At 34.3% G+C, this 25565-nt stretch overlaps 2 long non-coding RNA genes across 2 annotated transcripts in view; one reads left to right on the top strand and one right to left on the bottom strand.

Moving 5' to 3' along the window:
• Positions 1–25565, top strand: part of LOC140440747 (uncharacterized) — a 633916-nt gene that overhangs the window by 364541 nt on the left and 243810 nt on the right. The window lies entirely within an intron of this gene.
• LOC140440745 (uncharacterized) lies at positions 2776–3155 on the bottom strand. The gene is made up of 3 exons (XR_011950918.1): positions 3019–3155; positions 2881–2965; positions 2776–2823 (listed from the first exon to the last, which is right to left on the bottom strand). It is a non-coding gene; the product is annotated as an uncharacterized lncRNA (long non-coding RNA).

The raw sequence follows: 25565 nt of genomic DNA, 5'->3' as shown, positions 1-25565 counted from the left end.
TTAGAACGTGCATTTAATAAAGCTTGGAAATACAACATTTTAAGACAACTTCATAAATGGAATATTCAAGGTCACTGCCTTGCTTTCATCCAAAACTTTTTAAATAACAGATCTTTTCAAGTAAAAATAAATAATATCTTTTCAAATATTTATAGTTTGGAAAATGGTACACCCCAAGGATCCATACTCAGTCCAACACTATTTCTGGTAGCAATAAACGACATCATCAAAAACATTCAAGCACCCTTACAGGCTCGTTTATACGCTGATGACCTAGTGGTATCTATTAAAGGTAAAAATATTTCCTCAATGTCATCAATCCTTCAAAACTTTTTAGATACTCTCGAAAATTGGTCCAACTTTACAGGTTTTCAATTTTCAGTAGAAAAATCAATAGGAGTCGTATTCTCTTCAAGTTCCTTGCCACAACCTCCTAACCTAAGAATGTATGAGAAACAGCTGGAGTTTAGAGATCACCACAAATTCTTGGGTTTAATCTTTGATTCAAAGTTAACATGGAAAAATCACATCTCAGAACTAATCCTTTCCTGCAATAAAAGATTAAATGTTTTAAGATCTCTCTGTAATAAAAACTGGGGCTCAGACCAATCCACTCTACTCCTCCTGTATAAATCTTTAATACGTTCTAAGCTAGATTATGGAGCAATTGCCTATTCCACTGCTAATAAATCTCTACTGAAATCATTAGATATTATTCATAACAAAAGTCTCAGATTAATCTTAGGGGCTTTCCCAACTACACCTGTATCCAGCATTTATGCTCTTTTAGGAGAACCATCGCTACATCACCGCCGCATGTACCTCGCTCTATCACATGCAGCCTCAGTCGCGAGCAATACTTCAAAGCCAATACATCAAAATACTTTTACAAATAAATATTTAAACTTATTTCAAGGTATTCGCTATACTAAAAAACCATATTACGAAAGAATTAAATCCATTCTTCAAAACCTAAACATCAATTTTCCGGAGGTTTTCTCCTCGGATATTAAATACCCCGAGCCTTGGCTGATCGATATACCAACTTGCGATGCATCTCTAGAGTATTTAGATAAATCTAATACACATCATTCTCTAATTCGGTCCAAGTTTGAGGCCCTCATAAATAAGTACCCCGACTACCATAAAATCTACACAGATGCATCTAAATCCGAAGACGGAGTGGGGGCATCAATCGTTTCTTCAGAAAACAATCTTCTTTTCCGTTTACCCCCAGCATGCAGCACATACTCAGCTGAACTCTATGCCATATACCGTGCTGTGAAACTTCTTAACGAGCTTACACTCACAAAAGCCCTGATTATAACAGATTCCCTTAGCTCTTTAAATTCATTAAAACACATTTTTCCCAAACATCCTTTTGAAAAGTTGCTAAAATACCAGCTTTCCCAAGCTCATGAGCATGGAAGAAGCGTCCAATTTTTATGGGTTCCCTCACACGTCGGAATAACAGGAAATGAAGAAGCTGACAGGATAGCACGAGAGGCAATTTTAAGTGATTTGTCGGAGCCGATAGACAAGTGTGTTTCCACTGACTTAAAAGCTTATTTTAAAAATAAAGTGTTGTGTTTGTGGCGAAATGAGTGGTCTCAAACTAATTCCAATTTAAATAAAATTAAAAATAATGTGTCTCAGTGGTTTCCATCGTCGCGCAATAGACGAGAACAAATTGCGGTTGCGCGTTTACGTCTAGGACATACCAGATTAACGCACTCCTACCTTTTCACAAAGAAAAATCCACCTATATGTGATCAGTGTAACGTCCGATTAACAGTCGAACACTTTTTAACAATTTGTAGTAAATATGACCAAGAAAGACAGCGCTACAAGATCCCAAACGCTCTACCACAGGCTCTAGGTCAAAACTGTTCCTGTGACAATATAGTGAATTATCTCAGATCCATAAACATTTTGTATAATCTGTAGGTGTTTAACTATGTTATTTATATTTTGTTCCGTCGCTAATAACCTTTTGGTGGATGCGACATCTTTTTCTAATAAAAAAAAAAAAAAAAAAGAACAAGGTTTGTAGCACAAACATTACAACTTTGGGTTGTATAGAACCTGACATAAAATTCATTAAGGTAGCATACCTTACATGGATAGAGCAGAGCATTTCATCAGGCAAGAGGTAGGTGCAACAGTCGGAAAGGTTTTTAACAGAAGAGGAAGAAGGATTGATGGCACAATAAACCAGAAGAAAACCAAGACTTAGGTATCAAGACATTTTAGACGATGATTTAAAATCTATTGGAGTTAGAATGTACAGAAGAGTTGGTAGACACAGGGGTGAATGGAGGATTGTCCTAAAGAATTATTTGCACAAGCACAGAGTTTTACATTATAGCCTTGTTAAAGCTGGAAACATATATTCCTGTGTTGCATTGATGTTGACTAATGATAATGGTAAAACAAACTAAAATATATTACAAAATGGTCCAAATGTGCTCATAACCCTTAGAGAATATAAAGAAGTATTATTGCTGCAAACTTCGGTGTTGTAAGATAAAAAAAAAACAAATAAATAAAAGTGTTTATAATTAGTATATTTCATAATGATATGTAGGTATTTATGTTACAATTAGTTACAAAATCAAAAAGAATAACACAAAGATCAAGACAAAACAAAAATCTGAAACATATTACAAAGTGGCTAAAAAATTTTGAGTTATAAAACTGTTAAATAAAAATGTTTGTATTCAGTTTATTCCATAATTGAGATATAATTTTATAAAGGATATGTTTATAAAATTTTAAATAAAACTATTGCATTTTTAATTTTTACAGGTTGACTTCCTTTTCCTTCTAAAAAATATTATACACCATAATAAACATAATACATCAATAATTAATTTTTACTTTTAAACTCCAATGTATTTATAATCTGGGGCTCCCCAAGATGAATCTTTGAAATGAGTTGCAAAATCTTCCACTCATTGAACACCTAAAAATTTAGCATTTATTAAATTTGATAGTAACAGAAATTAATCTTCTTACATGTCTTCATTGTTCTCCTGTTTTTTAGGGCCACCATCTACTGTATTTACCATGATAGCAAATTCCTCTCACAATTGGGCTACTATCTTAGCTTTCCTTGACTATTTTGCCAGTAAGCACTATTTATTTTTATGAAGTCTAACATCACTTTCAATAATTGTTTCCTGGTTGTTTTCTTTTTAATTGAAGCCATTAGTTTATTTTATTATAATTATAAAAAAATAGTAACTTGTTTCCACAAATTATATACAATAACATAAGCTAACTAAAAGCGAAAACGGCACCTAATTTTAGACAGCTTAAAAATTACATTTACATATAGATAAATTACATATCAAGGTAGGCAACCCGTTATACGTAGTTCTTACATCATACCGATTTGAAAATTTTTACATAAATGTGTTAAAATCGGAGTTTACAGCATGTAATTATTTCACATAAACGATACATCATAGCCCTCAATGACGGCCACTCTCATTGTGACATCAAGAATAGAGGATCTGCTGACACTGGCCTGCGCAATATCATACCTATTATTGTTTGTATCATGGGTTGGGGTATTATATCTTTTTAGCATAATCAAGGCCAGGATTTTTTCACAAAAAAAATATCGTTTTCAGAACGTTAATGAATCGAACGTCATGGTCTCGATTATAAGTTTCACCCAAGTTAAAATGAAGGTGAGTTGTAAAAGAGATTTCAACACCTAAAAACTTATTGAACATTAAACAATACCTAAAAGAAGTTGTTATTCCCAGAGATATTTATAATATTCATATAATATACCTTTTGATTAACTGTTTCACTAATACGCCAGTTATACTTTAATGCTACTTTTTTGCTTATTTGATGCTTATTTAAAATAAATATACTTAACTATTATTATATTAAAATATAAAAGTAATTATATTCCTATATTTCGATGACTAAGAATATCTTAAGTTTTTCAATAAACAAGTAATCAGCAAATCTATAAATCATTGGATATACGGAGTCAAGTCGGTATTATAAATGTCACCTCATTTTAATATATATTCGCGATAACCTATCAGCTGTTACATGTTAGTTTCCAGTCCTATGATTGATGATTGTTAGACGGCTTCCATGTCTTAAGGTTGCCACCGTCTCTATATATAAAGGCGTATCGACCTTGGGTCTAGGGGTTTCTCCGCTTTACCTTGCTTTATTATATATGTTTGAAATGGGATGGAAAATAATATATCGATTTTAATAAGACCGTAAACTACACCAACAAATGGAACTGACGTTTTTATAATAATTGTCTTTATGCTACATATACTTTAACAAAAGTTGTATTGTAACGTTATAAACGTCACATTTTTATTAATTTACATTTAACTAATTATTTTATTTTAATTTCTTTATTAATTTACTAATTCCTTTACCTTCAGTTTCGTTTTTACTATTTTTTCTTCAAAAATGTAGTTGACGCCCTCTTTCTCTTTATTTCCGGTAGAATAAATATTCGCCTTTTCTCTTTCTCTCCGGTAGACTAAATATTCTGTTCTATGTTAACAGAAGAGCTAATTCCATCATAGGCATACGTCCTATGTCATCTGTGTAAACTTCATTTTAGTCTCCCCATTTTCTGTCAATCAACTTTTCTAACGTAGTGGTAATATAATTGTTTGCCTGTTTTTGAAATTTATAAAAGAAGGTAGGAATTATTATAAGCTTCATGTTATGGTCTGCAAAATTCTCTTGGGTTTATTGGCTGTAATATGAAGTTTTATTGGCTGTATTACCAGTTTATTGGCTTTAAGGGATATCTCTTGAAATTTATTGGCTTTATGAGATAATTACTGGAGAATATATGGAATAACATGCTCTTGAGGACCTAACTGCAGCTGTCAGGAAGACCTAATTACCCAATTGAGAAGCTACAGATAAACGGTAGCAAGCAGCCCATCGATACCATGATGCCATAAGTATCATCCTTTTATTTACTGTAGAGCATTGGCAGGGTTAATTTTTGCTAGTTAAATATTTTTTTTTTATTTTTAATAAATATAATTAGTTAAGTAATTGTTTTATTTGCTATCTGCTAAGGGTTCATGGTTTAATTTATAGTTTAAGACAAGACGAATTCAAACTTGAGAGAGTGAGCTAGGCGAAGCATAGACGTTAAGCTCCCATGGTTGATTGAGGTATTATTTTTATAATAGTATTTCAATTCTCTTTGGTAGTCTTATCATTTCAGTAAAAGTAATCGAAAAGATTAACAACCAATAAAAGCGAATATAAAAAATTATATATTTTAACGATTTAATCAACTGTTAATTTAGTTTTATTTGTTAAGCTGTTAGGATATTTCTTAAATAATAAGTAAATAACCTTAAAAATTTAAAGAATAATTTTTGTTATACAAACTTAGATTTGCTGACATTCCTGAAAATCATATAGGTCAAACTGGTGGAACCTGTAACAAGCGTACAGACATAAAAAGGGCTTTCGATAAGAAAAAACAAATTCTACGTACGTACTTCACCTTCTAGATTATAATCATCCTTTTATTGATTAATTCCAAATTCCCCATATTTAAAATAAGGGCCTTAAGCTGTCTTTATTAGCATCCATGGAAATTATTGAAATAAATAATAGAGATATAATTCTGAGTGACCAACTTGAGACACATAGTTCTTCCCCCCTTAACTTATTCAGTTAAAGAACATAAAGTTATAGTAAAAATATACTGCGCAGCATAAGTTAGAGATATTGCCAATATAATGTTAATGGTATTATTTGGCAAATATAGGAAAAGGTTTCAGAATCTTAGCCGTCAGCGCAGAGAACAGAGAGAGTGCACATTTGGAGAGTAAAAGAGGGAAGACATAAACGCTCGGTTTGGTGATTTTGCCCTCAAAAATTATTTTATTTTAATTTATTATAACATCTCGAGTCGGTAGGTAGGCATCATTAGAAAGGTAATGAATTTAATGGGTTTTTCCAATAAAAGTTTTTTATTAGTTTTTGGCTTTCTCCAACCAAATCCTATATCCCTCATTGCTTTTCTCAATGATTCACGCGAACCATTGTAGTTGTACTTAGTGGCAAATTTTCTATGTACTTGTCGTAAAGTTTGACCTTTTTTTTCGGTAGTACAAAAATTAATAATAAATCGACGAAGCACCCCTTTGTCGCACTCATCCAACTTAGATTTTAAAGCCGACTTTCGATGCACTCCATTTCCCTTGAAATGGCTTGTATGGCAGATAAACTTACACCTATTGCTCTTACAACACGTTTCTGCACTTGTTTTAAGTCTATTAGAGGTACGTTGTCCCTTGCTTCTTGTTGAATAAAAGGCATAACATTTGCTGTAATTTCTTGGCTTTGACCGGACAAAACTTTTCGATTTAAATTCCAATTTAAGTCACTAGAGACTTCGACTGGTATATTTTCGATAAATTTAGTGCGCATCCGGTGGGCGTGGCGATTGTAAGATTTTCAAACTTCATCCTATATTTAACAAATTGTATTTCATTCTGCATCAATTATTTGTAAATAAACAATTTAAAATTATTATAGTTTTAGTTATATATTTTAACATCAAAATTTGAGACGTTATACAGAAAATCATACAAAAAAAAGCATTTTAAGAAATGACAAAGCGTATGTGTAGCCATTTGTAAATGACCTTTGTTCTTTAAAATGGAATAAACAAATCGGTACCTCGGAGGTAAAGGACACTATGTCCATTTTCTTACTTTTTCGGGAGAGCAGTTTTAAAATTTTTTAAATTTGTAATCAGTAAATAGTCAAATGTTTCTTATATTTAATCAAGATTAATATATTATTATTGTGGTGTGTATAATCGTCTTTCATTCCATGAAGTGTTATATACCTGAGGTGTACCGTTTATTATCTAAAAATTTTTTTAAAATGTGTAGTTGGACATAGTGTTGTTTACCTCTAACAACTTTTACTATACTATTATTTTATTAAAAGTAAATATTATAATTTTCTAATAACTAAGTAAAATTATAGACGACAAGTTTCAAAATTGTTAAAGATGCTCCATATCATCTTCATCTTCTTGTGGGTAATCGTTTGTGGCTACATCGCTATGTGTTAAATTTTGATGAAACGCATAACAAACTGACGAAACAAAAGGCAGTAGTGCAATTAAGTCATTTTACTTTTGTTTTGTGATTGGTAATGGGATTACTGAGACTTGATTTAATTGGGCTGGAAACGTTACTTGCTGTCTTCGATACCTCATGAAGTCCACTTCATACATATTTTGATTATTGAAATCGGACTTATAAAAGAGCTTTCCAATATGTTCTTATTAGACTTGTAGAAAAACACATGTTGCCAGTAGAATAGGGCCTTTATTAACATTTTTTTTTCTACTTACAAAAGGAGGATTAGATGACAATTTCTTATCGAACAGCGTTTTGAAGTTTTTGAAATCTGCAAGTTCCATATTGTGCACTGTGTATTTACCTGATGTTTGCCTAACTAGCTGTTGCCAGTTTTATGGTGTTAAAATGGCCAAATTAGAGAGTTTCTTTCGATTAAAGCATGAACAGTGTCTGCTTCCATCTGTGTGTTCCCTTTCAGTAAACACTTTTGAGTGATCGTCTTTATTTGCAGTATCCAAAAATAGCATATTATAATTATATTTATTATATAATAGCACTTATATTTTTGTCCATAGCAGTTATCGGGCCAAAGAGTGATGTCCTCTACTTGACTACCTGGAATTGTATTGTCAGCCCATTTCAAAATTGATGTGGCAATTTCATTTGCACCTCGGGCCCCTTTCGATTCGTCCCACATTATACATTGTACAGAAGAATCACTGGCATTATGTAATGTAAAATTTAATGTCCAAAGTTTCCTTTTGTAGAAACTAATACTTACAATTGTTTGTTAGTGGTAAAGGCAAACATTTTTGCAAATCACTAGATAGTACTTTGTATTTTGGTTACTCTTTAGCTATTTTAAAGTCCAATTGTTTTAATTTATACCGAGTTTTAGATTCAATTAGGTGAGCATCATGATCAGCCTGTACACTGGTCAGTTCATCTGCAGTAAGATTATTTTTTAATTGAGCGGTGAATGTACTGCATGTATCGCAAATGTCTCTTTCGGGCGGTTTAAATGACAACTTGAAGTCTTTATTAAAAATATTTGCGTACAACCACTTTTTTGTTCTGAGATTTGGATCTACATGTCTTTCATTGCATTCATCAATGTACAGTTGATACATCTTTTCTATTGTAAGTTCTGTGCCCAGATAATCTCTCTTACTCCTTTCTCTGGAATAATGACTCTCGTATTTTGGGAATGATTTAATATGTTGATGTATACTATTTATGGTTTCGGTAGGAGTTTTATTGGTTGGCGTGTGTCTACCTCTTTGATCGGCTTTTATTAAACCTGGCTCAATTTTTTTCAACATATTTACTACTACTAAATTATATATACAAAGTGTGTTTAAAACATAACCTTGTACACCTTCAATAACTGATTGTTCACTGTAAAATGGTAGTGTAGTGTATTATTTTTAGGGTTGGTAGAATTTACATCTTTTTTTCTTGATCGAAGAGTAGGTTGGATGTCGATACATGAGAAGATAAATTGCTTTTTAAGATCTGAAACGTTTGTCTCAGTCCAGTATGAGTTGAAAATTTTTTGTCTTTCGTATTCTGGCAGTCTTTCAGAGCATTTCATGTGACACATGCAAGGGGACTTTAACATTTTTGCAGGCATGTCTTTTCCTCTTTTACTGAGATGCTCTTTCATACCTGCTATTTTTCGTTTGCGAACATTGCAGGCCCAATTTTGTTCACTTACTACACGTTTTTTACCTTTTTGTTTGCACTTAGTTATATTTTGTACCTTTCTTTTAACACTTTTCTCTTCTTTTAAAATAACTTCATTATGTTCATTAAAATTGTCTGCATCACTGCGTAGGGATAAATCGTCCTGAAGAAGATTTTTTTTATTCCCCACTACTTATACGTCTCATATCATTGTCGTCCGATTCTGAGCTTTCACCACTTAGAGGCTCATAGATTTTATTAGTATCCGAATTTTCATCTCCAAACAAATTATCATTTTTGTCCACTTCTTTCTTATAACGAATATATTATATCAAACCAGCTAAAAGAAGGACTTGAATCGTGTTTTATTATAATTTATGAAAATATTTTAATTAAATAATGTTAAAAAATAATAAATTTAGACATGACTTTAAATTATTATGTTTAATTTCAAATCAAGAGCTGTCATTCGTTTCTTGTAAAGTGTAGCACAAAACTGTATTGAGTTGTGGCATACTAGAATAAATAAACTACACTGAAAAAATTTAATTTAAAATTAATACAAAATAAATAACTTTTACAGTGAACAAGTGTGAAATTTAAATATATGTATAATTCGAAAATGCTGAAATAACAGTATTTTGTCATATCTCCATTATTAAAAAATTCTTCAAACATTTTGGACATTAACTCAACCGTCTCTCTAGTTATTAAATTTATTAGGTACCATTTTTTGTTGTTAATAATAAAAATAATATTTATCTAAACACATTTTAAACGTTATTTTTTTTTTATTTAGATTAAGTGCAATTCCGTTATCTGTGAAGGCAACAATGAATTGTTTCACGAACCATTGTCTCCAGTCTGAACCAGAGATATGTAAGAGAGGCTCTCCTTATATATCTCTGGTCTGAGCACTGGTTTACATTGGGAAAAAAAGTGTACCATTTTTATATGACGGGAAGTGTACAAGGGTACATAACACTATGTCCGGATGGTAAATGACGGTGCACACATATAGTAGAGGTAAACAACACCAAGTCCACATGGTGTTGTTTACCTCTGACTGGAAGTGGACTTGGTGTTTATTAAAAAGTCGGTAACTTGCCGTAAAATTGTCTCTGGGCATAGTATGCTTTACCCATGTGTAGAGCCAGAAAAGTTATATTCAAAAGTGCAATAATCTAAATTTCGATAAAAATGGACATAGTGTCCTTTACCTCCGGGGTACACAAATATAATTGTTTAAAAATTAGCTAACCGATTGTGTATATCTTTCGCCAATGTAGTAACTACATAAAAACCCACATTATGAAATGTGTTTTAAATGTTTTTATTGTTTATTTTAATAAGTATAAACAATTGTAAAACATGCTTACTTTCTGGTTTATTTGCAATAACTTTTTTATTAATAAACATTTTTTGATTTAGAAAATCTCATTTTTAGTCGTCTAATGAACCATTTTATCTAGAATGGATAGTTTTTTCACAATATTAAAATGAATGAAACCGATCACTTTTTTTGCTTGAATGTTATGACGCAATAAAAAATTCGATAACCACGAAATAATCTGCGTTTTTCTTGACTTCCCCCAGATATTCCAGTTAAAAATAGCGCCCAGTAGTTTTTCGATTTTTCAAGTAAATTTTCAGCTTTTTTCATGGGGTAATAAACTATAAATAACTTATAAACTTCTTAGCGTCTAAATCCTTTTTATTAACCATTTGGCCTTTAAATTTCAAAATATTTCCAGACAGTCTACAACAGCGACACCCCACATCCCATAAATATATTAGAGTCTATCCTGCTATACGCTGAAGATACTGCACTCCTCTCCACGGGACAGTGAGACATTTATTTTATACAACAGAGCACCAAACAAATTAAACAAAATTGTATCGCGGTGCAACAGATATAAAATTATACACAATCCCTCCAAAACACAAATTAGTTTATTAAGATCTCCTCGCAGCCGTAATGAAGGTGGCAGAACCCAAATAGTTCTCTTGGAAGAAATGCTTTAATTCACATTCTCGGTATCCAATTTGGGAGTTTCCTTTAGTAAAACTCTTGACTGGAACATAGACATCAAAAACACACTAGACAGAGTAAGAGTATCACGATGTCCTAGAAGCAACTTCCATTGGATATCGTAGATAAATTAAGCTGCATTTCAAAAACCAACAGTTGATCCAAAAGACTTTAGTAATGTATGAGTGGTACTAGCGGAGGTACTTTCTGTTCGTGGCAGGTCACGGCTTTTCCATTTTAAAGTAAAAACAACAAGTTTCTACTTACCATCAGCTTTTCCTTGCTTCGCTATCAGTTATTGCCACTCTATCCTTTGCAACTAGCATTGCTCGTCCTCTACAAGCTTCCGCAAAATTGAGTAATCTTAAAAAGGCGAAAGCCTAAACGAAGTCTAGTAACTTTTAGGTCCGGTTCCAAGTCAGTCAAGTCAATCCTTCACGGGTGCCCGTATAAACTGGTCTACACCCTGGGAGCCCTTTTGCTGGGGCTCTGCCCCTCTTCCAGTCTACCTTAAGACTTTAACATTGATTTTTGTCGACAACAAGTATTTTATTTCTAATTATGAGAACAGTTATAATTTATCAGCTCAAATACTAAGCCAGAATTCCAAGTCATAATTGTACAAAAAACTAATAAAATACATTTTTACGACCTTTGGGTGTAAAATATGCATATCTGCTTAAATCAAATTTATCAGGGTTACTTTACTGCACAAAATTTACCTTTAATTCGTGGCGTCTAGTATTTATTTGTTGCTTGCTTTCTTCGGGAAATACAAGGAGAATAAAAATATAACTAACACAAATTTTGTAAAATTTTAAATACCATTTATTTAATATACCATATAAAACATATAAAAACCGTGCATCATTTCTTATCTAATCTTCAAACAAAAGAAACCTTAATTTAGTTATCTTCTTTTTAACCAAATCTATTTAATGCAATGTGAAACCTACTTCTATTATTATTTCTTAAAAGAAAACAAATTTTAATTTTGTATCAATTATCTGACTTTAATTTTACTTTTAATTGATTTTATTTTTACCTGTGAAACTCTACTCTTTAAATAAATTAATTTATAACTCTTTAAGAATTTACGGATAAAGAATTTGTGTCCCAATAACTGAGACTTGACATAGGTTTTAAAATATATATGGTACAAACACAACTCTTATGTCATAAATAATTTGACTGACCTTTAATGTAAGCTCCGCGATGTTTTCCAAAATTTTGAGACCTATTAATTCTCCTGATTGTGCTCCCACAAAGCTGTCCAAATTCTCCAATATGTGTTCCTCTACTTCTTTTTTCCAAAACTGTTAAAAAAACGGCAGATTCTCTCCACAAATCAAATTTCCGACTCATTTCAAAATAACAGTGGCACTCTTTCAGCCCAAAAGTTTTTTGGCCTTGACTGGGTGTTTCGTACAAATCTTGGGTCTTTCGTACAGAATTTGGAATCTCTTCGAACACAAGAAGTCTGGAATTATCGACTTGGTCTTGTTTTGCTTTCCACTATTCTGCAATCGGCTAAAAGGCCGATGGTGATTTTAGCCGAAAACATTGAAGATCTTCAGAGACTGGTGACCAGAATAGCAGAGTATGGAAAAGAGTATGGTCTAACAATGAATGTCAAGAAGACGAAATTTATGAGAATATCGAAAACTCAAAGAAATAACGAGAGTCTTCTAATAAACGAAACCAACGTCGAACAAGTAGACAAATATGCATACCTGGGAACAATGATTAACTCCACAAATGATTACAATCAGGAGATAAAAATAAGAATAGAAAAGGCTAGAGCAAATTTTAACAAAATGAGAAGAGTTCTATGTACCAGGGATTTAAAACTGGAACTAAGAGTTAGGTTGGCGAGGTGCTATGTTTTTTTGACCTTATTTTATGGAATGGAATCTTCGACCTTAAATGCTACATCAATGAAAAAACTGGAATCATTTGAGCTGTGGGTGTACAGAAGAATTCTGAAAATATCATGGACAGAACACATCACAAACAAAGAGGTTCTGGGAAGGATGAACAAAGAAATGGAAATTTTAAATTCAATAAAAACAAAAAAATTGGAATATCTCGGACATATTACACGTGGAGAGAAATACACCTTGCTGAAACTGATCATGCAGGAAAAGATCCAAGGAAAGAGAAGCATAGGGAGGCGTAAAATGTCATGGCTGCGCAACCTGAGAGAGTGGTACGGATGTACATCAAATGAACTTTTCAGAGCAGCCGTCTCAAAAGTTCGAATAGCTATGATCATTGCCGACTTCTGCCGCGGAGATGGCACTCGAAGAAGAAGATTCTGCAATCATCAACTTAACCCACAAAACAACACAAATTGTACTTATCTTTTAACACACTGTTTTCAAACTGGACTGCTCGTTCCGGCTGGTAAAAACTCAATGCTCGAAATTTTCTCGTTCAATTTTAACATCGGCTATAAATTCTCCTCGCCTCGTTTCCCACAGCCAATCATACAAATTCATTCCTCCTATCTATTTTCCGAAAATCCCTACTTTAATTTTTAACAAATCAAGCGTATTGTACTCACTTGGTTTTTCCCTAAATTTATAGAGGATAATCTGAATAACATTTCTTTTGTGTTTATAGGCAGATCCGTAATAATAAAAACAACGTCTGGTTCGTACCATTACATTCGAGGAAAATACATCGAAAAATATAGATATATATATATATATATATATATATATATATATATATATATATATATATATATATATATGTATATATATATATATATATATATATATATATACACCACACCATAATACACCTGCATACAAAACATGTTGCATACTATCAAGACAGGTTTAGTATACTACTTCCATTAATATAATAGCAAGAACTCCTAATTACTTTTTTATCATACATATCATATTTTTGTTTTTTTTCTGTTCTCTATGGATCAGTCAAAACACACCATTAAAAGATGTCACTAACAAAATTTTAACTATCCAACTAAATTTTAAAATGTATTTTGTCCATTATTTTACATGTTATATTTTATTTGTGTGTTTTTAATGTTGAGTGTCGTAGCTTTAGAAAAATAATCTCAACGACTAGTAAGTTGCAATGACAATTTGTGATATGTTGTAAATATTTACACATTCTTCTAATTGCAATGTCTTGAAGAAGGAATAAAAGAATTCCGAAAGCTCGACCAAAAGTCAAAAGAGTGTTTCTATAACATCCCGGCCAAACCTACTGACTGCAGCCCTAATAAACTGTGTTTTTTGTTTATATCGACAGTCAATAATATCCAGTATTTCTTGTATATTGTATATATACCTGTATATATATCTTGCATATATATATATATATATATATATATATATATATATATATATATATATATATATATATGTCTTTTATCTTATTAAGTGTCCAAATGAAACTTTATGATAAAAATTGCTACGAAGGTAGCATTTAATTTTATCTTATTGTAAATTTAAGCACTTAACTCCTTTATCTCGATATAACGTAATTAATCCAGTCCTTTAACTGAGCTACAAAATACTTTACCCTACAGCTCTATCGCAAAGAATTAATAGTGTGGCGCTATATCCTTGTTAGCTACTTCACCTGCTTAACTGATTCAGAACCATAATGAGATAAACATAATGTAAGAGAGATACGCACCTGTGGCGTACAAAACCGAATCTATATAAAAAAATTACAAATTGTACCAAATATAAATCAGACGTACACCCGGAAAGAAAAGTACTATACGGTGACAGTCTGGGAATGGCTCGCGGCTAGACAAAACAGTGGAGATGGTCGTGCGGTCCACAAAACAAAAAAATCCGAAGTTATATCAGGGGCGCCAGGTAAATTGGCCCACAGCCTTCCCTACGTTGCTATTCAATAAACCACCAACTTACCAATAGGTTTACTACTAAAATACTAAGTAACAGTATACAACCTGAATAAATAAAAAAATAAATGAAATTGTCAGATTAGAATTTAGTCAATTTTAATAAATAGATTCCCAAGATAGTTGAAAATAAATACATACATATTACATATTACAATATTATTTAACTTTACCATAGGCTTAATAAAAAAATAATATAAAAATGCGGCTTCTGCTTGCCTAACAAAAATTCATAAGTTATTTCTACTTAACAGAACAAAATGAAAGGTAAGACGTGTCAAAAGTACCGGACGCTAAGGGGTGTGCGGTTCAATACCAACCAAAAAAAAATAATTAACGCAAATAGGACACCACGTGAGCTCAAGTGCGTGCGCAGAAAATAATATAAAAAAAATAAATCTCAAATATATAACCCCCCCTTAGACGCAGTTTACAAAATTAAAATAGGTATGTGTAAATATTGAATTAATAAAATAAACCGCAAATTATCTTTAAAAAAAATCTGTAAAGTATTTGTAAATATGAAAATAAAAACTAACAGCAAATAATCTTTAAAAAAAAACTATTGTATTCCGCAAACCAAATTAGACGGTGCTTAAATCTTCCGTTGAAAATTAATTATCGATCCATACCTCGAATATTCATATACTTCACCGCGTGGAATTCCAGTTATAGTTCAGCGTGTCTTCAATCCAAAATCCCATACGATTGCCGATGTACATAGACTTGTGTGACAATGTTGAAAAGTTGAAAATTACAGCCAGATGGAAAAATACGAAGAAGAAGAAGCAGAAAAAAAACAAACAAACCAACCAACCAACCAACCCTGAAGCAAGAAAACATTAATTACCATCTGTGTCTAAAATAATTATTTGGAAATAAATATATTGATTTTAACACTTTGTTTATCTGCCTTTTGGCGATAATGGAGCAATACAAAAAAAACTTGTCTCCGAACTTGAATGTATGAAAACTGATAAAAATGTGAATAGCTTTTTAGAGATGGGATAAAAAAATAACTACAACTTTTTAATTAATTAAAAACGAAATGTTCTAACACTCACCCTTCTTAGCCAGATTAGGGGTTTGAAATATCCCAAATTGGACCGAAGCGTAGCCGGCTATTTGGACTCGTGATTAAGGCTAATTTCTTGATCTAAATACGACTCCCGGTATTCACGTGTACTGTAGATCCGCTTTTTTTAGCGAAATTGTGGATATTCCAAAAAAAACCCTTCCACGAAGGCAGCAAATCCCCTTGAATATCCACACGGTTCGGACTAGTCCAGATCCCACATGGAACAGCAGCAAAAGCAAAAAAACAAAAATGCCGTTTTTAATCTAGCCCAACCTTTCAGTAACACTCTCAAACCTGGAATCACTTTCTTTCCGTCGTCTTTCCGAACACTTGACAACTTGACACACGGAGGTCACCGAATAGTACCGAGATTCAAAAATTTCAATTTTATGATCCCAATTCTTCCAAGATAACTCTAGAAAGAACGATCTAAATTAGTTTCTTCACAAAAAAGAGGACGTGTTCCCTTAACTTCAGCACAATTTGCCAGACATTACCCCTATTTGAAAATTACTAATTTTATTTTCGCCACCTTGCTTATAATATATTATAGGCAACCGCTCTTACACGTCCTGAATTATTTAAATTTTGATAAAATAGAGGTGGGACTTTCTACTTTAAATTTGGAACGTAACAACACCTCCCTTTCCCAGAGGAAAATTTACGAGGAAAAACTAGACGAAGAAAATTTTCCCTCGCGCTAGCGACACACTACCTAAACTCTGAGCGAAGTCCACACAATCCACACAATCATCATCCACACCGTCTTCACCATGCGCAAGTACTTGGACAACGAAAGACATACCAACCTCAAACCACACGCACAAAGCAACAACTTACTTACAACACTTACTCCACTTCCACACAACAGTCATCTCTCATCGTATGAGATCAAGTAGAATAGTTTCAAATTCCAACGTCAATCTGACAACACTGATTTGGTCGGTTACTGGATGTTGCCCTTATTCGCGACCTCCCAGCTCTGGGGCATCGCTAGTACTTCACTATACCTCGCATAACATGAGTCCATAAGAAACTCTCCACCACTCGACTCTTACTGATACTGCGAGAAACATCTACCGAAACAGTAGTGTAATTCCAATTGTTCATTAAAATAAAAATGAGATAGGTCTTTCAGAATTTAAATCCGTATACAACGAAATTTAGTGAATCATCCAAAACTAAGCTATTATCCAACAAGATTCACCAAAACATAATTATGTGGCTTCGAAAAAATCCCAATTAAATAGAATGGCTTACTAACATCAAAACAAATCCCAACGCCATATCATCGAAGACAACATATTTCTGACCAAACCTAAGTGACATTCAATTCCATAAATCAAAAGAAATTAAGGCTACCGCAACCCTACGACTTCGTATTGGCTACCTAACACAAAAAAAAAAACGAATCGGTTGACCATCCAAATACATCCTAAGAACCGATCATAGCCAACACTCAGTCATCCTTCACGGACACAACAAAAAAAAATAAATACAACCAATTTCAGAAGAATTTACTTAGACTAGACAAAACTTTGCTAGTCCGTTCTACTCCGACCTAAATCCTATCGGGATCACCAGTCGGGTTACTAATCCTTAAATCCTTAATATTCCAAATACCTTGATCCTTGCCATTTTCATCCTCTAAACTATATGTCCAGGGGGAAACTTTCTTCTTCACGAAGTAGGGTCCTATCCATCTAGGAGCTAACTTTTTCGTGAAATATTTAGCGGCATCTGACAACACAAAATTTCTCCGCCATACTGACTGATGGGGCTGAAATTCCTCTGGACGTCTCCGTAGATTATAGGTCTTCTCACACTTAGCCGAAGCTTTATCTAAACGTTTTCTAACATCAACAAATAATTCCTGGAGTCCACGCGATCGATTATATCCCATTTTAGCTACTTCGTCCTCCGGGTCTCCGAGTTTGTCCTTTCGGGAAAAATCTCGTCCATCCACTACCATCTTCCGACCGAAATTTATGAAGTAGGGATCTTGACCAGTCGACTCGTGGTATGCAGTGCGCGTAGCACATGCTAGTTTGGCCAAATTTTCATCCCACTTCTTATGGTTGTCAGCTATATAAGTTGCCATCATTGTTTTAAGGGTTCGGTTATAGCGTTCAGATGGATTGCACTGTGGATGATACAACGCATTATAACGAACTGAGACACCATAGGTTTCCATCATTTTCTTGAAAATACCCGAAGTATACTGGACACCATTATCACATAGTAACAGACGTGGAACTCCAAATACGAGGAAAACTTCTTCTTCTATTTTCTTAACGACATGCACGGCTTTTGAGGATCGCAACGGAAATACCAAAGAAAATTTACTAAACACATCCATTACCACTAAGATAAACTTATAGCCTTGAGTTGATCTTGGGAAAGGTCCCATAAGATCGGTTGCTACTATCTCCCATGGTTGAGTAGCTTTAGGTTGAGGAGTCATAAAGCCTTTGGGCTTACCTTGTTCCACCTTATGCATGGCACACAGTGAGCAACGTCCAACGTAACGAGACACATCACTCCGCAGTTTCGGCCAAAAATACTTCTCGTTAATACGCTTATAAGTTTTCAGGATCCCCATATGACCTGCTAAAGGACTATCATGACACAACTTCAGCACTTCCAATCGTTGACCCTTAGGAACGACTTCCTTCCAATTGTCCGCTTCCTCGACCAAAAATCCATAACTGGGACGGATGTATTTATAAAGTTTGCCACCAGACATTCTCCACTGAGGATACTTCAAGGGATTAGACTCGATTTTTCTACAAAGTTTATCATACCAACTATCACCACTAGGAAGCGGTACAACCTCTTCAACCATATCAAGCACGGGAACTGACCGAGATAACAAATCGGGGACAACATGTTCTTTTCCTTTCCGATGCACAATCTTAAAGTCATATTGTTGCAATCTTACCGCCCATCGAGCTAATCTTCCAGTAGGATCCTTCAAATTTTGAAGCCATACGAGGGATGCGTGATCAGTCACGACCGTAAACGGAACACCCTCCAAATAAGGACGCAGTTTTTCGACTGCCCATAACACAGCTAAACATTCCCGTTCCGTCGTGGAAAAATTCCTTTCTTGACGCGTTAGTGATCTGCTCAGGAAACTAATTACTTCGTCACCATCCGGGCCTGGCTGCAATAACACGGCGCCCACTCCATATCCTGAGGCATCACATTGGACAACAAAAGGCAAATTGTAGTCAGGACAATTAAGTATCGGAGCAGAAACTAGACATTCTTTTATTTTCTGAAAAGATTCTTCACAACTCGGGGTCCAATTGAATTTTCTTCCTTTCTTCAATATCGCTGTAATTGGAGCTAGTAGTGTCGCAAAGGAAGGAATAAATCTTCGATACCAGGAAAATGTGCCTATGATGCTACGAACTTCCTTGACGGATGTGGGTGTTGGGATACGTAGCATAGCCTTGACCTTATCACCATCAACATGTAGTCCATTCCTATCAACCACATGACCCAAATACTTTAGTTCCGGTCTACAAAATTGACATTTATCCCAGCTAACGGTTAACTTAGCTTCTCTCAAGCGTCTAAAGACTTCCTCTAAGATCCTTACATGTTCTTCAATAGACTTTGTCACGATGACCACGTCATCCAAGTAAGTAAAAACATAGGGTTCCAACTCCGGACCGAGGACACGATCTATCAACCTCTGCCATGTAGCCGGGGCATTATGTAATCCAAAAGGCATTCTGCAAAACTGAAAAAGACCTCGACCAGGAACCGTAAAAGCAGTATAAGGCCTGGAAGCCTTAGCAACAGGTACCTGCCAATACGCCGACTTAATGTCTATGGTGGAAAGATAATGCGCGTTCTTTAATTTATTTAAAATATTAGAGATGTACGGTAATGGGTAGCCATCCCTCTCTGTTACGGCATTAAGCTTTCGATAGTCTACGCAGAACCTCCATTTTGGTTCTTCACCTTCTGGAACCTTTTTTTTCACCAAGAGAATCGGGGACGACCAAGCACTATTCGATCGCTCCACTACTCCTTTCGCCAACATATCTTCTAGCTCTTTATCAATATGGCTTTGGATTACTGGGGATACAGGATAGTAACGTTGTTTTATGGGTGCAGATTTACAAACAATCACATGCTCAGTGACATCAGTACAACCAAGAGAAGTGCCCATTAGTTCACGACTTCTATTAATAACTTCCTCCAATTGCGACTTCTCTGCATCGGTCAAAATAGTTTGACCTCGGAGATGATCCACTGAACCTACCATTGCTGGAGCGTCCGAAAAATACCATTCGTTATGCCTCAAATCTGGAACGATACCCATAACACGCCAAAAATCAGATCCTAAAATCAGAATGTGCGGTACGTCCAAAATAACTAATACTGGCAAGACACGCAAGCGATCCCTAACCATGAAAGGTACTAAACATTCCCCCAACGATTCACACATCTGACCATTCGCCACTCTACAAACGATCTTCTTCGAAGTATCCAACTCTAAACCCAAGTTTTGTAAAAATTTCCAACCAGTTCTTCCTACAATGGTCTTTGAAGCACCAGAATCCAATAATCCCAAAATTTCCTTTCCTAAGACTTTAACTTTCAAATATGGACGTTCATCTCCTTCGGAATGATGTAAAATAAAGTCTAAAATAGGACGTAGGTTGGTCGAGTCAACGTCGGCAACACCTCTTCGACCAGTTAGGTGCGCTTCCTTCCGTTTCCCGAATTACACGAAGGACAAGTTCTGACTGTAAACCCTTCTTTCTTACACTTAAAACAGTGAACAGCCTCCTTCTTCATTAGACACCCTACTGCCTTATGGCCTGACTGATTACAACGATAACAGATTAAAGTCCTAAACTTTCCTCTAGCCGACTCCGATTCGGATGAAGCAACAGGACCCTCACTAACACTACTAAAACTTTCAGCATCCACACTGATATAAGCTAGGTCCTTTTCCAAAGTATTCATTTTCCTACTATTCGGTTCAACATAGTTCCTAATACAATCACGTCTTTCCTCCATACTGCGACATAGAACACGAAGTTCCTCCAAGGTAGCTGGCAAAGGATCACGTAATCTATCTTGATAGAACGGATGCAAATTCCTAATAACTATAGACAATTTAACTTCCTCTGGAACATGACAACGCAAGCGATTAAAGTAACTATTCATTATTGCCAAGTAAACTCCAATAGTCTCAGACGAATGCTGAGTTCTCCTCCGAAGCTCTTCAAAAAGCGCTTCCCCATGGTGAGCTGACAGGTACTCCCTACGAAACTCTTCAACTAATTCAGCCCAACTCCCTACACGTAGACGAACATCTTTATAAAACTGATAGGCTTTATCCGAAAATAAATCTATACCTGATTCCAAAAGTATACTATCTGGTACATGACGAGCGAGACTCAATTCATTCACCATCTCAAAAAATGCAGAAATAGACATACCCCTAGCAGAACCTGAAAACTTTTCTATTCCCCATTTATGAGGAAGTATCATCCCAGAAGAAAAACTAGAGACAGACCCTGAAAAAACATTATTACCAGCTTGTGACATCGCTCCAGGAGAAGAAGCATGAACTTGTCCTACCCCTGCCTGAAAAGACTGATTTAAAACCGAAATCACATCGAGCGCTACTGGTACCGAACCAGATCCGATTGGATGCTGCTTATCATGTAAATCCTGTGACAACTTCAAAATCTCAGCAAGAAAGTCTGACTTAACAACCTGGGCTGCGTCTGCATCATCACCTGTTGGCAATACCATAAGATCAATTCTCCCCAAGACATGGTTAATCTGTGTCCGCAATCTCAAGGACTCAGCACAAGTAGGAGTTCCGGCAAACTTTCCAACAGCCGTATTCAGCTCCGCAAGTTTAGTCTCGATTGCAGTTTTATCCTGTGAAAAGGTGAATGGGTGCTCAGGATATCTAAAGCTTTCATTTGCTGCCTCACGACTAAGTGCATCAGACAGACTAGACCTCATAGACTCAACAGTGCCAGTAGACACTCCACGAATTTTGAGTTCATATTCCAGTTCCTCTTTCCTTAAGTAGTTGGGTACAAGTTTTCGCACCATCTTGCCAAAGTTCAAAATTTAAAAAAAAATGTATCAACCGAAAGGAGCAAATATTCAAACAAAATCAAGATATAAGTAAAAATATTAACACACAGGTACAGTTTACTTTATTAATGGGAGCAAACCAAAAGCAAAATAAAAGTAATAGTCGCTTTATTCAATCTATAAAATTTCACAAAAGATTTTCAAAATTTCATTGTTTCAGAACAAATTACAAGTCACAACATAATCTCAAAAAAAGATTTTACATTCCCTAACATAACTAAGTTAAACCACAATGTAGAATTTCGAAGTCCAACTTCTCAAAAAAATAAATTTGAACTCCAACTGAAATAGAAATATTTCAAAGTCCTAATATATCCATAATTCTTCTAAGTTCCACAACACCACTTCAAAGTATCTTCTTTTAAGTTCCATTTTTGGCTTCTTCCAACTTCACGTCACACAAAAAAAAACTAGTAAGCACTTCTTGGCATACACTTCCACTAAACACGAAGTTCTAAGACTACTACTAAGTGCAAAACCAGTGGTAAAGTAAATAAATCAAAGTTAGTCAATTAAAGCCCAAACACGTTAGGTTAACTAATTAAAAGGAATCTACACAAGGGGTTGACAAAAAAACGGTTAATTAATTAAGGGCCCCACGTTGGGCGCCAAAATATGTGGCGTACAAAACCGAATCTATATAAAAAAATTACAAATTGTACCAAATATAAATCAGACGTACACCCGGAAAGAAAAGTACTATACGGTGACAGTCTGGGAATGGCTCGCGGCTAGACAAAACAGTGGAGATGGTCGTGCGGTCCACAAAACAAAAAAATCCGAAGTTATATCAGGGGCGCCAGGTAAATTGGCCCACAGCCTTCCCTACGTTGCTATTCAATAAACCACCAACTTACCAATAGGTTTACTACTAAAATACTAAGTAACAGTATACAACCTGAATAAATAAAAAAATAAATGAAATTGTCAGATTAGAATTTAGTCAATTTTAATAAATAGATTCCCAAGATAGTTGAAAATAAATACATACATATTACATATTACAATATTATTTAACTTTACCATAGGCTTAATAAAAAAATAATATAAAAATGCGGCTTCTGCTTGCCTAACAAAAATTCATAAGTTATTTCTACTTAACAGAACAAAATGAAAGGTAAGACGTGTCAAAAGTACCGGACGCTAAGGGGTGTGCGGTTCAATACCAACCAAAAAAAAATAATTAACGCAAATAGGACACCACGTGAGCTCAAGTGCGTGCGCAGAAAATAATATAAAAAAAATAAATCTCAAATATATAACCCCCCCTTAGACGCAGTTTACAAAATTAAAATAGGTATGTGTAAATATTGAATTAATAAAATAAACCGCAAATTATCTTTAAAAAAAAATCTGTAAAGTATTTGTAAATATGAAAATAAAAACTAACAGCAAATAATCTTTAAAAAAAAACTATTGTATTCCGCAAACCAAATTAGACGGTGCTTAAATCTTCCGTTGAAAATTAATTATCGATCCATACCTCGAATATTCATATACTTCACCGCGTGGAATTCCAGTTATAGTTCAGCGTGTCTTCAATCCAAAATCCCATACGATTGCCGATGTACATAGACTTGTGTGACAATGTTGAAAAGTTGAAAATTACAGCCAGATGGAAAAATACGAAGAAGAAGAAGCAGAAAAAAAAACAAACAAACCAACCAACCAACCAACCCTGAAGCAAGAAAACATTAATTACCATCTGTGTCTAAAATAATTATTTGGAAATAAATATATTGATTTTAACACTTTGTTTATCTGCCTTTTGGCGATAATGGAGCAATACAAAAAAAACTTGTCTCCGAACTTGAATGTATGAAAACTGATAAAAATGTGAATAGCTTTTTAGAGATGGGATAAAAAAATAACTACAACTTTTTAATTAATTAAAAACGAAATGTTCTAACACTCACCCTTCTTAGCCAGATTAGGGGTTTGAAATATCCCAAATTGGACCGAAGCGTAGCCGGCTATTTGGACTCGTGATTAAGGCTAATTTCTTGATCTAAATACGACTCCCGGTATTCACGTGTACTGTAGATCCGCTTTTTTTAGCGAAATTGTGGATATTCCAAAAAAAACCCTTCCACGAAGGCAGCAAATCCCCTTGAATATCCACACGGTTCGGACTAGTCCAGATCCCACATGGAACAGCAGCAAAAGCAAAAAAACAAAAATGCCGTTTTTAATCTAGCCCAACCTTTCAGTAACACTCTCAAACCTGGAATCACTTTCTTTCCGTCGTCTTTCCGAACACTTGACAACTTGACACACGGAGGTCACCGAATAGTACCGAGATTCAAAAATTTCAATTTTATGATCCCAATTCTTCCAAGATAACTCTAGAAAGAACGATCTAAATTAGTTTCTTCACAAAAAAGAGGACGTGTTCCCTTAACTTCAGCACAATTTGCCAGACATTACCCCTATTTGAAAATTACTAATTTTATTTTCGCCACCTTGCTTATAATATATTATAGGCAACCGCTCTTACACGTCCTGAATTATTTAAATTTTGATAAAATAGAGGTGGGACTTTCTACTTTAAATTTGGAACGTAACACACCGTAAAGCGACATAGAGATATGTAAATTTGTTTAGGAGAATGTTGCCCTATAAACTAGGTTAACAGGAGATCTCTCCAACCGTATAAGGCATATACCTATTCCTGCGCGGAAATTGTATGTTGTATGTTTGCCTGTGTCTGACTGTGTGTGTATGTATGTTTAATGAAATAATGTCGTTGTCATATTAGTTTAAATTCGTTGACTTGAAAATATATTTTAGGGGTTAACTCCATTAGTATGTGTAGTTTCTGGTTTCTGATATTTATCCAAATTTCCCCTTGACATTATAAAGGAAGAATGACTAAAAGTACATCCACTATATTTTGTATTCGGAAATTTTTTATATTTCTTTTTCTGTCGCGAAATGCTATTAGCAGGAAGGTAATACGCATTTCGGCGCATATCAGCTCGCCTTTTTTAAGTTAAAAGTTCTTTTAATTTTTTATTGGAGACCTTATTAGCTTAGTTAACACGTATAGAGACGTTGTTAACGAATTTTTGGGATGCTGTCAAAAATGCATCCATACTCTAGTGATAGTAAAGTTCAATAGTTCTGAGTTAAGTCTTTTCAATTCTCTTTGTAGTTCAACAATACGTAATACGTTCATACGTAATTCTCCATTCTTCTCAATATTTCTTTCACTTTTTGCTAGAATACTAGAAGATTTTTCACTAAGGAGTTTTAACTTCATGGTTCTCTGTATGTAATTGTTCGATCTCTTCATTACAATTTTCTACGCAGTTTTCGCTTCCAGAAGCTTTTAAATCCTTATTTTCTGTTTTAAGCTTTTATATTTCTGCCTAAAAGTAAATTTTGATACCTCTTTAGAATCGTGATAGGAATAAGAACCTTTAAGAAAAATGGATTGCCTGCTTTAGTGGAATATTACCGGGTTTTATGCTCACTTATGAAGTGTTTAAACGATTATGTTCAGAAATCTAACCATCTATTTTATATTTACACGAGACAAATTTTACAATACAGCATTCTTATTATATTATAAGTCTAAATTACCAA

The sequence above is a fragment of the Diabrotica undecimpunctata genome, chromosome 5 (assembly GCF_040954645.1).
Source record: "Diabrotica undecimpunctata isolate CICGRU chromosome 5, icDiaUnde3, whole genome shotgun sequence".
Lineage (NCBI taxonomy): Eukaryota > Metazoa > Arthropoda > Insecta > Coleoptera > Chrysomelidae > Diabrotica > Diabrotica undecimpunctata.
The sequence above is the reverse complement of the archived record's forward strand: the minus strand, read 5'-3'. Positions and strand labels throughout refer to the sequence as shown.